The sequence below is a fragment of the Atractosteus spatula genome, chromosome 9, assembly GCF_055471065.1.
Source record: "Atractosteus spatula isolate fAtrSpa1 chromosome 9, fAtrSpa1.hap1, whole genome shotgun sequence".
Taxonomy (NCBI): domain Eukaryota; kingdom Metazoa; phylum Chordata; class Actinopteri; order Semionotiformes; family Lepisosteidae; genus Atractosteus; species Atractosteus spatula.
Genome location: NC_142714.1, coordinates 39,403,471 through 39,419,026, shown reverse-complemented (window position 1 = coordinate 39,419,026; position 15,556 = coordinate 39,403,471). Strand labels below are relative to the sequence as shown.

The window sequence follows — 15,556 nt, the reverse complement described above, 5'->3', positions numbered from 1 at the left end:
ACATTTTCAAGGCACAGACCAATGAATGCAGTGAGTCAATCTTCCTTAGAAACATCAAAGTACTACTTGTCAAAACTTTGGATTGGAAAGCTCTTCTGAAGTTACCAATGGCTCAGGGGCGACTAGCTTTTTAAAATGCATATCCCTTTATTTCAGACCGCAGTACCGCATGAATGACAAAAACCTACTGTCAGCTCAGTTAAGCAAAATAATACTGATGCTCCTATTGAGACTCGCGCAGGTGTGGGAAAGAGAAGAGATATAATCTAAGAACTATTGTATGTGAGGACTGTCCAACTGGTTAAACATCCTGAATATGTAAATGTCTGACATATATACAGCTATAGACTATGAAAAGACACTCACACCTCACTTCTACAAATTTCCCTACTGCATAGTAATCAAGCAGCAGAGTGATAAAAACATGGCTGGGTGTTCTGTGTAGGTAACAGAAATGACTGGATAAATAGAACCTTGACTATTGTATCAACTATGCTCTCGGAAGCATCAATAAGATGTTCAATGATAAATTACTTCTGAAAGCAAGCGTCCCGTACCACAGCAGGGTATGGTACAATTTCCATTTGTTTCTAAACAAATCTGTAGCATCATGGAAAGGACGTATCATCTCCAAAATTTGCAAAAACACACACAGTTGACATCACATATGTAATGAGATTTTTTTCTAGGAACATTTTTTTCCCATGTATAAAAGCACTGTAATTATAATGCATCTGTGCTACAATTACAGTTTATAGTCTTTAGTACAGTAACACTGATAAAGGTTTCAGCGGTTTCAGTTCTGCAATTTAGCCATCCGCTGTGACCCGATTATGAAAATTATTCTGAATTGAGACAAATTAATCCCAACAGTTTAATTACAGAATAACACCTCTGAATTTCACAAAATAAACTACATTATGAATTTGTAAAATAAATGGTTTATACAATCCAAGAGGATGGCAGACAAGAACTGTGTCAGAAACGGGGGTCTGAATGATTGTAAAGAGGAAGTGTTCTGTGGGAAGCATGGCAAGGTTCAGAGGTCAGATTAGAAAATATTATTATAGTGTATTCATTTCTGGATGACAGCAATGCAACATTTCTTAATATTACCAATAATAAATAAAATTATATCACAGGGCTGTTCCATAGCTGTCATCTCAAATGCTAGCTGTAAAAAAAAACAACACTTCTGCTAAGGGGTTGTAAATGAGATGACCAAAGGCTGCTTATCCACATGCAGCACAAAGCGGAACAAGCTGTTTTTTCAAAAATCGGCCAGGACTTTATCCCTGAGCCCCATAATAACCATAATAACCTTATTATGTTCTTGACTCTTTTGTGTGATAGTACATTAAAAAAGTGTAGCTGTGTTATCATAGCAGCTGGTAATACCCTGGTAATAACAGAACAAAAAAGCAGTCTTCACTGTCACAACACAGTGGTTGCACTGTCTGTTGCAGTGCTTTCACTCAACCCAAGCTTTCAGTTACATGATCGGTCTACTTTTCTGAGTAACTGGATAGCTTTACAAACTCTCACCAAGCCCCAGATGAATCTGCAGAGGCTATCCAATTCTGATCTTTAAGTGCTCCTGTGTCTAGTATAAATTCCACTGCAGCTATCAATTGCACATTCCAACTACCTTACTGGCATAACTGGGCCAGTTTAAAAAACTGCTCAGGTCATCTGAGAATTCAGACAAATCTGTACATCCTTCTCGTCGACAATACAGCACGATCTAGTCCCTCGTTTCTAGATTTTACAATTTAAATCAATTGTCATTTATCAACAAGCTGATCTTAACAAAACTATTAAATTTGTGTTTTGTCCAAGGGGATTAGAATGAGAGGAAAGAAAGAAGGTATTGAAACTTAAAATTACAGAAAAATCACAATAGATTGTAATGTTTCCTCAGCAGTTTGGGGGAAGAAATGAAAGGGAGCAGCTCATCTGATAAGGAATACGCAGGGTGTGTGTTTTTATTGCATGACCTAATCACATAAAAAACATTTTTAATTAAAGCAATTTACTTGATTGTACAGTGGAGGAATCTCGGCGCAGGTATAAAGGAAAAGTAGCATGCAGTGCTGGTGTGTAACTTTTTTCATGGCGTCCTATTAGCCATCAGCTGAATGAGGCAATGAAAACAATCAAACGCTTCCCGCTTTGCAAATAATTAAGTTAATAAGCTAAATCTGAAACAAAGCACAAAAGACCAGTGGACACTGCACACTGTCTGAAAGCAGTTTTGCAGAGATAAACCTTTTCCTTGCCACACCAGAAAATGAAATGCGTAATTGACGCCTACACTCTAGAAAGAACTATTACTGCCCTCAAGTCACATCTCTGCTTGCAGCCTCAAAGAACCAAGCCAAGGAAATTAAAGTCAAACTGCACAAAGTTCATTATTTCAGCATTGATACAAGCAGGGAGTTGAAATAAAACTAGTTGACACTGCATGCTGAATACCAAAGCCTCCCTGGCAACAGTCCTGAAATAAGGAACACGCGCATTCTTTCACAAGAAAACAATCATGGGGTTTCTTTAAGGTCTGGTACAATTTTGATTAACTCAATTGAGAGAGTTGTATGAGCTGTATACCCAAATAACCTGAATAAGAAAGTTTGAGGTCTGCTGTGGTGGTCTCTTTTGTACACTAGTATAAAGTGGCTATCAAAAGTATTAATCTTCCTTGGACTTATTCACATTTTACTGTGTTATAATATAGAATCACAATGTATTTATTTGGAATTGTTTGCTATTGATCAAAACGAAACACTCTATAATGTCAAATTGAAGGCAGAATTCTTCTAAACAAACATAAAACAGAAAATAAGTAATTGCATGAAAATTCACCTCCTTAAATATACCCATTTCTGGCAGGTTCCACAGTTGATTTATACAGCTCAAAACAAAAACTGCATCATGAAGACAAAGGAACTTTCAAAGAAAATCTGGGATAGGGTTATTGAAAAGCACCAATCAAGGGAAGGTATAACAAATCCAAGGCATTACATATCCCCCAAAGCACAGTAAAGTCCATTATAAAGAAATGTAGAAAATATGCTTGGATGCTCATTCTTCAAAAATGATCATCCAAGCAAACTAGACAGGGAGGCCACCAAGAGGTCTGTGACAAATCTAAAGGAATTACAGTCCTTCATGGCTGAAATGGAAGAAACTGTGCTTATGACAACCGCTTGTGTGCATCTCAAATTTAGGCTTCATGGGAGAGTGAAAAAATAAATCAAATCTTGACTATACTTTGGCAGAAGGCCTGTGGAAGACTGCGACCAAGTTGAAGAAGATCCTATGGTCTGAGAAACTAATCTTTGACCTTTTCGGCCTCAATGGTAAGTGTCATGCTTGGCGCAAGCATAACAGTGAGCATCATCTTGAGAACATCATCCCTACTGTGAAGCATGGTGGTAGCAGTATCATGCTATGGGGAAGCTTCACTGCATCAGGGCCTGGAAGACTTGTGAAGATGGAAGGAAAAATGAATGCACCAAAGTACAGAGAAATCCATGAGGAAAGTCTGCTGCAGTCTACAAGATACAAGGAAGATGGGAGAAGATTCTTTTTGCAGTAGGACCCAAAAACATACAGCCGAAGCCACACTGGAGTGGATTAAAAAGAAAAGGGCAATTTTATGAAGTGGCCCAGTGAAAGCACAGACCTCAATCCAATCATGGATCTGTGGCAGGTGTTGAAAAGTACTGTTCACCAAATTCAACCCGAGTTCTACCATTCAACCCGAGAGAAACTGAGCAATTCTGCAAAGAAGAATGGGCAAAAATTGTGGTGTTCAAATGTGCAAAGCTGGTAGAAACTTATCTCTGCTGACTCATACTGTAATTTCAAACATGCCAAACATGCCTCTACCAAACATTAACTCAAAGGGGGTGAATACATACTGTATGCAATTAGGTATCTGTTTTATAATTATAATTAATTTGGAGGGATCTGCAGAATCGTTTTCACTGACATTATAGAGTGCTTTCGGTCCATCAATGGCAAAAACTCCCAGTAAAATATATTTTGATTCAATATATTATATTGAAGTCCAAGGGGGGTGAATACTTTTAATAGCCAATGTACATCTGAAAAATGCGTGCCAGTGAAATTCATTTGTCTCTCATGCAAATACTGCATGACGCATATTACATAAAATGCAAAGCTCTACCTAGAGAGGATTTCTGTTCCACATATAGAACCTGCACTGCTTAATTTCAGCACTCAGTGCATTAACAATACTCCAGGTTTTTGATTGAACCTGAATTAGTTTAAACATGTGTAATCACCCGATTTTCAAAAGAATCAGGCATTGCTTAGAACAAAATCCTGAAGCAATGTAAGCAATATCGAGAAACAGCTAGTTCTCAGTCTCTGTTCCTTAAAAGAGCATAAAAATCACCTTATGAGTAACAACCAAACCAACAAATCTCTAAGGGCTCTAAACCAAAGCTGATCTACCAAATGATGAACCTGGGAACCTGTAGAAAAGACCCCACTTTTTTATCTGCAACTCATTAAGAAGGATGCAACAATCCTAAGGCTTGTTGCTAAGCCTTGACTCCAGTACCAGAAGGTTTAGCCAGGAAAAGATTTGCAGCACCCTGTACATGAAGGACAGTGGACATTGCGAACATCCCAACCAACACACCTGCCCTAGAGAGATTATCAGCCTCAGAGTGATACCAGAGACATGACCTTATCGTCCCCACTTTCTAGGTGACTAGCAACAGAGGTGGGACAATGTTAGCAACCTGTGGAGGCTCAAATGAGTCTTGTCTTGGTTGACTCAAATTTAAAGCAAAGTTAGGGGAACCATCAGTGACAGAGTTACTCCTGACAGTGGTTCAGCTCAGATTTTACAATGTAATCTGCTGACAGGGTTATCGTCATTCATAAGTACAGACATATTCCAAAAAGATGAATGTCTGAAAAGGTGTCAGGTTCCTGATCAATGCAAGAGACATCATTAATGTACTAAGACTTGTTTAGACAGCTACAGTCAGGAATTGTTTAATTGTTTGGGACATATTGAAACAAACTTCCATTTTCCTAAATGTTCAGGTAAACAACACACTTCTGAAGCAAAGAACAGGCAGGGTAATTTAAGAAACAAAATCACTTAAAGAAAACAGTTCAACTGAGGACTGAAGCAATCCAAATACACCTTTATTATAAAATGCTTACGATTATTTGAGTATGCCTATTTTAATGCAAAGATCTTGTGTTAAATAATAATAATTCTTTAGTGACCTTGTTGTTTTAAACACAGCCCACCTTAAACTACCAGAGAACATTATCAAGGAGTGTAGTATCACAATCTAAGGTCATTCCCTTCAACAAATCTCAGAGTGTGTTGAAGGGAATTACTTTACACAAGCAAAACTGAACTCTTGAGATCTACCTTTCATTGATCTACAATGTTGCATCATTCGGTCACAGAGCAACCTTCCAGTCGGATCTTTATACTGACTTGTGTTACAGAAACTTGAAAACTGTATGGAGTATGGAGTTTAACACAGATTTTGTTGTTTTGTTAGTTCTGTAAACAGAAGTTAAGGGATCTATTCTTAGGGATCAGGGGCACCAAAGTAAAGAAATGAGCTGCAGAGTGCAGTCGCCTTCTTTACCTGAATCAAAAACTGGGGATCACAATCCACAGAAGTCAATCAAATCCGACCTGTCTTTAACAAAGGAGGAAACTAAGGAATCCATAAAATACCCACAAGAACACAACTCTGACAGGCATTAAAGGAAGGAATCTAACCAATGAGCTGTGAGGCAGCAGTGCTAACAAGAGGGCCACTGTTCAGCCTGTGTAACACTATGAGCAGGTTACAAGGAGCCTCTTATGACAACAACACTTCCATTAATTCTCAGAGGTACTCATATGCCCTCACATAAGAAATCAAGTCTTGGATTGAAAAGGATGTAGCCTGTATAATGTCAATGTTACATCTCACAGCATATGGAACAGTCATGCCCTGAATATGTAGACTGCTAACCATTAATTAAGATTCCTGCAGTGTTGAGAGGAAAACACATAATAAACTAGCAACAATTACACCATTCCAACTGGATCTCAAGTGTTCGAACCCACCACATCAGGGACTAGCTTAATGACTCAACACAACTGACGTTTGACTATACTCTTTACCGTCAAGAGTGTGTGTGAGACATGTAATTCTGATATTCAGTTTGTACCAACCCAGTAAAAGGTTTCATTGTATGTGGGAAAACTAAATGCTAAAATAGGTCATTTTTGCTTAATATCTAAATTGCTTTTCTTGCTATGCCCCCAATTTTAAATCCAGTTGATTCAATCATTAATCAGATGAGGTCACAGGTATGAGCTGTGTACTAGCATGGGAAAGAGTGACCACTGTGAACAATTTTATTCCAAAATACTAACATGTGAGAAGCATATTTTACATATAGCCAGTTCTACAGGGTTTTGCAGTTGAGTTAACAGTGCAGGTAATTGCACTCACTGACAACCTCATATCCTGGCCAATTTAAATCCATGAAACCATACTTGTGTTCAGCTAACAGTGTGCAACCAATTTGGAAATTGACATCATGGTCAACTTCTACACCATCATCTGGATTAGAGAGATCAAACTGCCTGACAGTCAGAAACCTTTACCAATTAAGCTACTCATGAGGCCCAACAAATGAAATGGAAAGGATAAACAATTTATAGTCTCTATAACCTATAATGTTGCTACAAGTATTTATGTAGCCTATAATTCATATACTCCACTGCCTGGTAAGTTGTTAAAAAAGGGCTCCAGGTCTCTCCAAAACCGAGATGAAAGCCACAGCTCTGAGTGGCAGACTACATCAGCTTTGAGCACACATTGCTGTGCCAAATGAAACTCTTAGTAAGATAGCCCAATCAACATCTAAAGTTTAATTTTAAAAATACACCCTAATGTGAGCAATAAAAATAAGACTTTTACAGGCCACAGCAACATTGTCCTTTTTCAGAACTCTATTTGTTAACAGTAGTAAATAACATAGAAGCAGGAAGTGGGTGGCTGAATCAATAAAACTTTATAAACAACCTGACTGGCCTAGTTCTGTTTATTTGTAAATGTTAGTTGACACAAAAGATTTTTTCTTTGATAGAAGTCCAAGTGGGGGATATAGGATATAGACTGGAACTACGAGCACTGACCTCACCTGCCATGGGGATATACTGAAGATTGTTTTTTTAGATATACATTCTCCTATAACTCAAAATCACAAAGCAAGGTAAAATGATCTGGTAGTTAAATAGCACCTGGAGTGTGTGCCCAGAGCTCGTTTAAAATGAACCTCCTTTCCTGGTGTATTCCCATGAGCATAAACTTTGCATGCACTCAGATACAGTACTGCAGAACATAAAGACTCTTAAGTAGTTACGACTGCATTTCCCGAATGTAAACGCTTTGTTTTCAGAACTGCATTTGCATCAGGTCAGATTGGTTCTTGCCTTTCTGGTAAAGAGGTTCAAGCTAAAGGAATGCAGCTAAGAGTCCTTAATGAGTCCTTAATGTATTGGTTGAAAGGACACTAAAGCAATGTGACACACCAATGCTGCCCAAAGACCACTGAAACCAATGCAATACATTTTTCAAATGATGAAATGGTTTAATATTCTTTATCAGAAAGGGGAAAAGCAGATCAGGTGCAAGGATATTTGACTTTTTTTTTTTGAAGATGTTCAACATAGTTGTGATACTTTGATGTTTAAATTCCTCCTAACAAACTGCATTAATAAACAGTGTGATTTATGCACCATAAATCATATCCACTTCATACTTGCTAAACAAAATCTAGCAGGAAAGAGAGATTCCATTTCAAATAATCCTCTGACGGGCTGAAACTGATATCATCTGACCTACTATTGTAGCCCTTCCCCCTACCAAACAAGCACCACCAGCCTATGTTGATTTAAAAGCTGACCTTCAAAGTAGCATAGCAGTAGCTAACAACTACAGTCTGGCTGGAATGCATGTGACAAAACTCCCATTTGCATGGTCATGACAAACGTTTTTCAATTCTAAAGCTAAATGTATACCTCATCGGTCAACTATGCCACACGTTAGCGTTTCAAAATCCATATACAACCACAAACTGGGCCACATTGCTGACACAAACTAGCTACCTCAAGGCTTGGCAGCCTTGGTTCAGGGCCCTGCTACCGTGCTGTGCCTGTCTAAGTACACTGAGGAGGGCAAGGAAAACATCCAATATGATTTTCCTTCCCCACCTCCTGGAACACCCTTACTTTTTTTTGCCGGCTAATGTTCAAGAAACTTGCTGTACTCTTTCATGTTTAACAGAAGGTAGAACAAATACAAGATACAAATATACCCAAATTAATTATACTATGCTAAGAGAAGAATGTTTCAAAACCACACTTCATTATGCTATAGAAACAGGCACAAAGTTAATAAAGGTGAATTTCCCGATTCTTAGTTTCCCTTTGAATAAATAAAAAAGGTAATGAAATCGCGATTTACCTTCAGTTTTTATTAAGTTACAAAAACGATCCAGGCTCCATTCATTCTATATTGCTATAGAATTCTAGACTACAGTATATTGCTTCGGCATATCACCCCTCAACTGATATCTGCCAAAAAAATGCCCCAAAAAATACCACCATGCATTCTGAAATAAATTACTTTCATATGCGTGCAAAGCAAATACAACCATGTCACAACTGACCCACTGCTCAGACCTCAGCACTGTTACAATGAAGTAAGAGAAAAGCACGGGGCAGAAAATATTCTACTTTTAAATGCAGAAACGCAAAAAGTTATTAACTTCAAACAACCCCTCCACCCCGTCGTAAAACATTTATGGGAAAGTTCTCACTTTAACAAAGAATTAGAAAGAAAGAAGCCAAAATAAGACCAGACCTGCAGCTGCAGTTCCTTTTAAAAGACTCCGGCAGATGCAGTGATCCCCTCCACGCCCTTCGCGCTAATCTGGAAACCCAGCATTCCTGTCTGACTTACAAAGACTTCAGTCGGCAAGTCACAACACTTCCTGCCAGCGAATGAGAGCAGCCTTCTGTGCGATCTTTTTTTTTCCCTCCGCTCTCCTCCCAGAAGAGTAAAACCTACTCACTCATCTTCCAGTCTATACATACAATTAACACAAAGTCTCAGTTTCTCCATTCTCCTGCAAATGAAACAACAGATGTGCCCAACATTGGGGTTTTTTGTAACATGGACAGGAATGTTTATAGATGTTTCTCCGACGTACCACATACCAGGTTGAGAAATTAAGATTAAAAGGTCTGCGTCTGCTTATGCAGGCACATAATGAAACGGTTACGGAGAAGCGTTTGTGTGTTTTTCTGGTAAAACACTATATTTGCTACATCTTCCAGCTGTCAGAATCACAGATGTGCACAAAACTGTTCTTGTTTTTAACTGAAAAACTGACCTTGTTTTGCTAAAGGTTATCTGAGTATAATTTTACTAGGAAAGAAGACAAATTAATATTTTGCACATCTATATTTAACCTCTGAACACGAACAAGGGAAGAAAGGCGAGGAAAAGACATTCTTTCCCAAGGTTCATCTTCAAGGTCAGTACCAAAGAAGCTATGCTTTACACAGTTCACATTTATTAAACCTTAAAGAACCTGTAGTTTTGCCAATTGAAATTTATTCTCAATGTTTCAAAACTATCAAAGTTTAAGCCTTAAAACTACAGTACCAGAACTCAAAAATCTTCAAGCAGCACATGGCGAGACCAGTATTTCTTCATTCTGGTTCTCAGTGAAACTGCAGTTCTATCCAATCCTCTGCGTTCTGAGTTCACATTCACAATGTAAATTCAGCTCCCCAGTGGGCTTGGAGCATTACTACTTGTGTGATAAAGCAGAAGAAAGCTTTAAAGAGCAGAGAAACCAAGCAGTCAACGCACAGTACGAAGACTTAATAAAATGTAGCAGCAAAAATGTAGCAATGAAAACTGAAATGCCTTCCAATGACAGGAAAAACAGGAGTTTTGTTCAGATGATCTGCTATTACATATGCAGTGCCTTTTGTTTTCAGTTTGTTTTGCAGCTGCCCATCTCCCTTCAAGCACTTTTCTATTCTGTTATTGTACAACAGGGAACGAAATTCTCATTTACAACGATGACCTGCAATTAGCAATTACAGAGTCTCCGCTGGATCCCTAACTTCTGAAAAAGTACAAGTTTTACCACAGAGTCTGCTCTTCACAAGACATGTTTGTCAAAGTGAAACAAAGTGATCAAAAGAGGTTTCAGAGGACCTCAGAAGTTGTCAAGTCTCATAAGTCTACAAAAGCATTTCTGAAGACTTCTAAGCCAGACAGTGTACAAATGGAAGAAATTCAGTTCCATTTCTGCTCTACCCAGGAGTGGTCATCCAACACAAATCACTGCAAAGCACGTCATACAATGCTCAAGGAGGTGACAAAGAACCCTAGGTTAATAGCTAAGGATCTGCAGCTGTCTCTTGCTCTGGCTAATGTCTGTGTTCTTGAGTCCACAATAAGAAAAACGCTGGACAGGAGTGGTGTGCATGGGAGGATACCACAGAGGAAACCACTGCTCTTAAAAAAACACTGCTGCCTATCTCAAGTTTGCCAAAGACCACCTGGATATTCCATACTACTGGAACAATGTTCTGTGGACAGACGGGACAAAAGTGGAACTTTTTTGGCATAAATTTGCAATATTGTGTTTGGAGGAAACAAAACACTGCATACCAACACAATAACCTCATCCCAGCTATGAAGAATGGTAGAGGAAGCATTATAGTTTGGGGCTGCTTTGCCACCTCAGGGAGCAGATGGCTTGCAATAGTTTCAAAACAGTTTGAGCAAACTCTACAGGAGAATATCAGGGTATCTGCCCGTGATCTACAGCTTAATAGAAGCTGGATCATGCAGCATCCTATACACAGAAGTAAATCTACAACAGAATGGCTTAAACAAAGGAAATTTTCGATTTTGGAATGGTCAAGTCAGACTCTTGATCTTAAACCAATTGAAAATGTTGTGGAATGACCTGAAGCAAGGTGTTCATTCAAGACATCCCAAACATATCACTTAAATGAAAAAGTTCTGTAATCAGGAATGGGCCAAAATACCCCCACACTGATATGCAGGACTGATCAAAAGCTACACTTTGGTTGAGGTCATTGCTGCTAAAGGAATTTGCATACTTTCTCCAGCACTGACAGTGAATATTTAAACAATGTGTTCTATACAGACATTAAAAAGTACAGTTGTGTGTTATTTGTTTAGTCAGATTGTGTTGATGTGTTATTATGACTAAGAATGACTTAGATGAAGATCAGTTCACACTTTAGGAGCAATTAATGCAGGAAAAGAGGTGATTCCAAGGGTTCACAAACTTTCTCAACTGTAAAACCCAACATGTTTCTCATCACTGACATACTGTATCTTTATGGTACATTATTCACATTTTAAACTAGATGGATACTATGATCTAGCCTTAACCTGTTGAAACTTTGTGAAGTCATGATTTATGCCCAACTTAATGATGATTACAATGTGACATTTAGACTGAACCAAATTCATATTTGAACTTTTACATCAAACTATAAATGTGATTGTTTCTTAACATGTTAAAAATGTCAATCATCCAGCAGATGTTTAACACATTACTATCCTTCAAATCACAATCCCTTTTTGCAACCCAAAAAACACACAAAGTGCACAGTAAAAGACTACAGTTTTACTACAGCTTGGTCCAAGGTCTTTACTGTCCTTTGGAACCCATGTATAACAACAATATGCCCTATCACCCACCCAGCACAGCTGTGATCTGAGAACACAAAGTACAGAGTTTGCAGTCCGTAAGATACACTAAGAAGTACTTTTCTGTAGGAGGATGGAGTCAACCAATGCAAGGCTGTCTAAATCTAAGTCCTGTGTAAATTCCACTGGCAGGCAACAAAAGTTACTTTACCTTCCTTGTGTCAAGTTTCACACATTCAAATGCATTACACTCTCCAGCGACTTGGCAGGACTTTCAGGTTTCCTTATGCTTATACAGCTCTTCACCAATTTTACATCCTTCAATTTCCTGTACTTCAGTTGACATTCCTTCAGGCTTGTTCATAAAACAATTCAGTTAAAAATAACTGTTTCTCGCTATTGATATATCTATGACATAATTTGACAATTTCACCTTTTCATTAAAAATACCTCAAAGAAATCTGTATTTTTTTAAGGAACTAAAAGCACGAGAACGTGTTTATTATAATGGCCTAATGCAAAATGCAGTAAAAATGACCAACATTCTTCACGCTTATAATGTAAAAAAAAGTTTTACAAAAGAGGCTGTGCTCCTTTCAAGAAAATAAAACAATCACTGCTTTACACACCATTTAAGTATAGAAAAGCAGTCAGTAAACAGTAGAACAATGTAGAACCTGACACTATTTCTTAATGTATACTACAAATCCTCATCTGTACAAAATCCAGACAATGTGCCAACTTAGCTATATTTGTCCATCGCTTATCTAAAGTTTTTCTTCCTGAAAAACAAAAGTGCACTTTGCTGAATTCGATCAGCTCTCACGATCAAACAAGTACCGTGAGCCAAATGGCCTTCTCTCATCTTGTTTTGCATTTTTAGTTTCCTAATTGCTACCACTTTCTGGTCACATTTAACAGGCTCAGATGCTACAGTAAACAAGGAAGACATAAATGTCTCACAATTAGATTTCTATGTTTTTCCATCAGACAGATTTGAACCTGAACTTGACATTTGAAAGCAAGCAAATACTAAAAAGGTCTGACATCCCCCAAGCTCTCCAGAATTTCCTAGCACAACTAGTCAGAAGATAACTCTTCTAATTAGTGCATTTTGTGCATGCAAAAGTGCATTCCTTACTGATGAGGCCTTTGCAGTGTCATGGGTGGTGGTGGGGTGGAGTCTTGAGTGAGTTTTGTTAATCACAGGCGAGACACCCTGATCTCACATACAACACTGCTATGTTTCCATGCAACAGTATGGAGGTCTTTAAGAAAAGGGGCAACAACTGAACTGAGATTTTCCACGAGTTCCAAGTACAAATTAATTTCTGAGCTAATATGCCTAGAAGCTTGTAATTAAGTACAGGCCTACTCTCAAATGAAGAGAAAAAATGTCTCTATTACAAAAGCGTTAAAGAGTTCATTCAAGCAACCTAATTTGATTGTAATTAAAATGCCACTGTCTGTTCTAACTTGTTGGAGTACACCAGAAAGAACCTTAGATCTCATTCCTTTTTGCAATTCCTTCTGGTAATGTTCTGACACACAATGCATTGCATCCAAAACAAGAAGAAGCCTGACTGAAGATGCTAGCTTGCCAGTCCCATATCAGGATGTAGTCCAACATTGCCTTCTTTGCTTCTGGGATAGGCCTGGGGAGTTTCTCTGACCCTACTCAGTGCTAAGAAGCAGCTAATGGATAGATATATACATACCATAAATTCATTTATAACTGGCAAAGCAAAGAGAAAAGAAAACTCTTCTTTATGCAAAGTATTGTGTGAGTATGAAACAAGCTGCCCAGCCTAGATTTTGAAATTGATACATTAGCATTTTTTAAGAAATGGCCTAATGAGATCTTCGGCTCAATTAGCTACTACCATATGGTCAAGACGAGCTGATCGGCCATGTCTTGTTTGTAAAATGTCCTATATACTACAGTGGACAAACTGCCTTCAACATCTGAAATATTGAATAGAAAACAAACAGCATTCTCACATGCAGGTTTGTAAAACTCTGTCATTACACTATTAAGCCACTTTTACATTTAATACAGCAGGGTCAGCAGACATCATCCCTCCACTCCCCCCACGCTTCATATCTTTCTTCTTGCCTTTTGGATGACTGTGAAAATACCCCAAGAATGCAACTGCCAACTCCACAAGAAAATTTCACAAGAAGCTTGCTTTCTTTTGCAGAATGCCAAAATGGTCAAATGATCTTTCTAGCTGGATGTGGGATGGGTGGATATTACAGGTTAGTATCACCCCACACAAAAAAGACTTACTAGGACTTACTTATTTCTCAAGAGGAAACGTTCTTGCGTAATCCAACCCAGTCTCCCTCTTACCATTTAAGAATCCTTTTTATCATCTTTCTTCCCCTCCAAATGCAAGGCCTAATGGAAAGCAAATTCTGTCTTGTGGGGTACAAAAGCAATCCTGTAGTTTCATGGCATGAAAACCTTACCTTGCTTAACAGCAGCAATGTTGGTGTTGCCTGCTGCAACCATGATGAGAACACAGATGGAGACTCATGTACACATTCTGCCCTATTATTTTACAAAAGGTTGCATATCAGAACAAGATTCTGTTGATGTCTTACATTTTCCACAGCAACCAATAAGACAAAAGGTTGAAAAGAACATGAAGTTATGCTCTGCTCAGGAACTATTCTAGTACATAAGCACTGAGTGGACCCATAAATCTAAGGCAAGTCAATTCAGTAAAGGTAATAAAGGTACTACACAAATATCTCCAACACAACTATACACAAAGCCAGATTAAAAAATCCACTGATGCAAGCTGAGAATTTCACCAAACTAGGAGAAAACTCAATCTGTATACAGTCTGGAAAGAAATAATAACAGATAGCTGAAACCGCTCATATCTTATCCTAATGACAAACAAAAGAGCACATAAGTTGTTTTATTTCAACTTGACCTTCTTAGAAGAAATGCAGCCATTATTTTCCTGTACTTTTTTTGAATTCACAATGGGTTCTCTCTCCTCCCAATCTGAGGTGTTCAAAAATTCAAGAGGAAACAAACTTAACTCCGTTAACTCCACAATCACACCACGAGTGTAACAGAGTGTGTCACTAAAACACTTAGTTTAAAAAAAAACATACAGTAAAAAAAAAAGTGTACAGTATCTGTGGTTCATTCACTGTTAAAGGGGTATCACAAACAAGTGTAATTTTTCTCACTCCTCTATAGTTAAGGTTTTATTAAAGTTAAGAACTGTTATATTGCAGACTTCTGAAAACTTACTCCCAAAGTACAACAAAGCAAATAACCCTTCCTAGATCTATGGTAGAGTGTCCCACTTTCAAATTGATTTACACTGAAATTAATTCAGATTCACAACTGCTAGTATTCTTTTACAAGAAGACTTTGATATTATGCCTCATTAGAAGAATTAGTCACAAAAAAGGTCACTAGAAAGTATTCAGATTAGTGTGACCGCACTTAAAGCTCACTTTACTAATCTGAATAAAGTATATCAAAAAAGAAAGGGTCCCTCACCAAATTACTATAATGTCCTATTAAGAAACATTTCAAGGTTTTTGGAAGAGTAAGTGTGTAACATTATAATTATAATTAGCCAGTGTTCAGAACAAGACTCAATTGTTACTTATAGGACAATGTCCAGGAAATAGCCAAAAATCCCAATGACAAAATTGCAGAGAATGTGAATTTACAAAGGCACAGCAGAACTGAAGTGTGTTAGCTATTTTGAGTAATACAAAGCCATAAATCAGCTTCAATTACTATT

The 15,556-nt window shown here is 37.9% G+C and overlaps 1 protein-coding gene across 2 annotated transcripts in view; it reads right to left on the bottom strand.

Moving 5' to 3' along the window:
- LOC148828557 (plastin-3) overlaps positions 1-15,556 on the bottom strand; it is a 54,363-nt gene that overhangs the window by 29,943 nt on the left and 8,864 nt on the right. The window contains exon 1 of one of the 2 annotated variants that reach the window (XM_088925655.1): positions 8,931-8,995. The exons of the other annotated variant lie outside the window; for it this stretch is intronic. The gene's annotated coding sequence lies outside the window, so the exon portion shown is untranslated. Of the gene's footprint in view, positions 1-8,930; positions 8,996-15,556 lie in introns of those variants that run through there. 2 annotated transcript variants of the gene reach the window in all.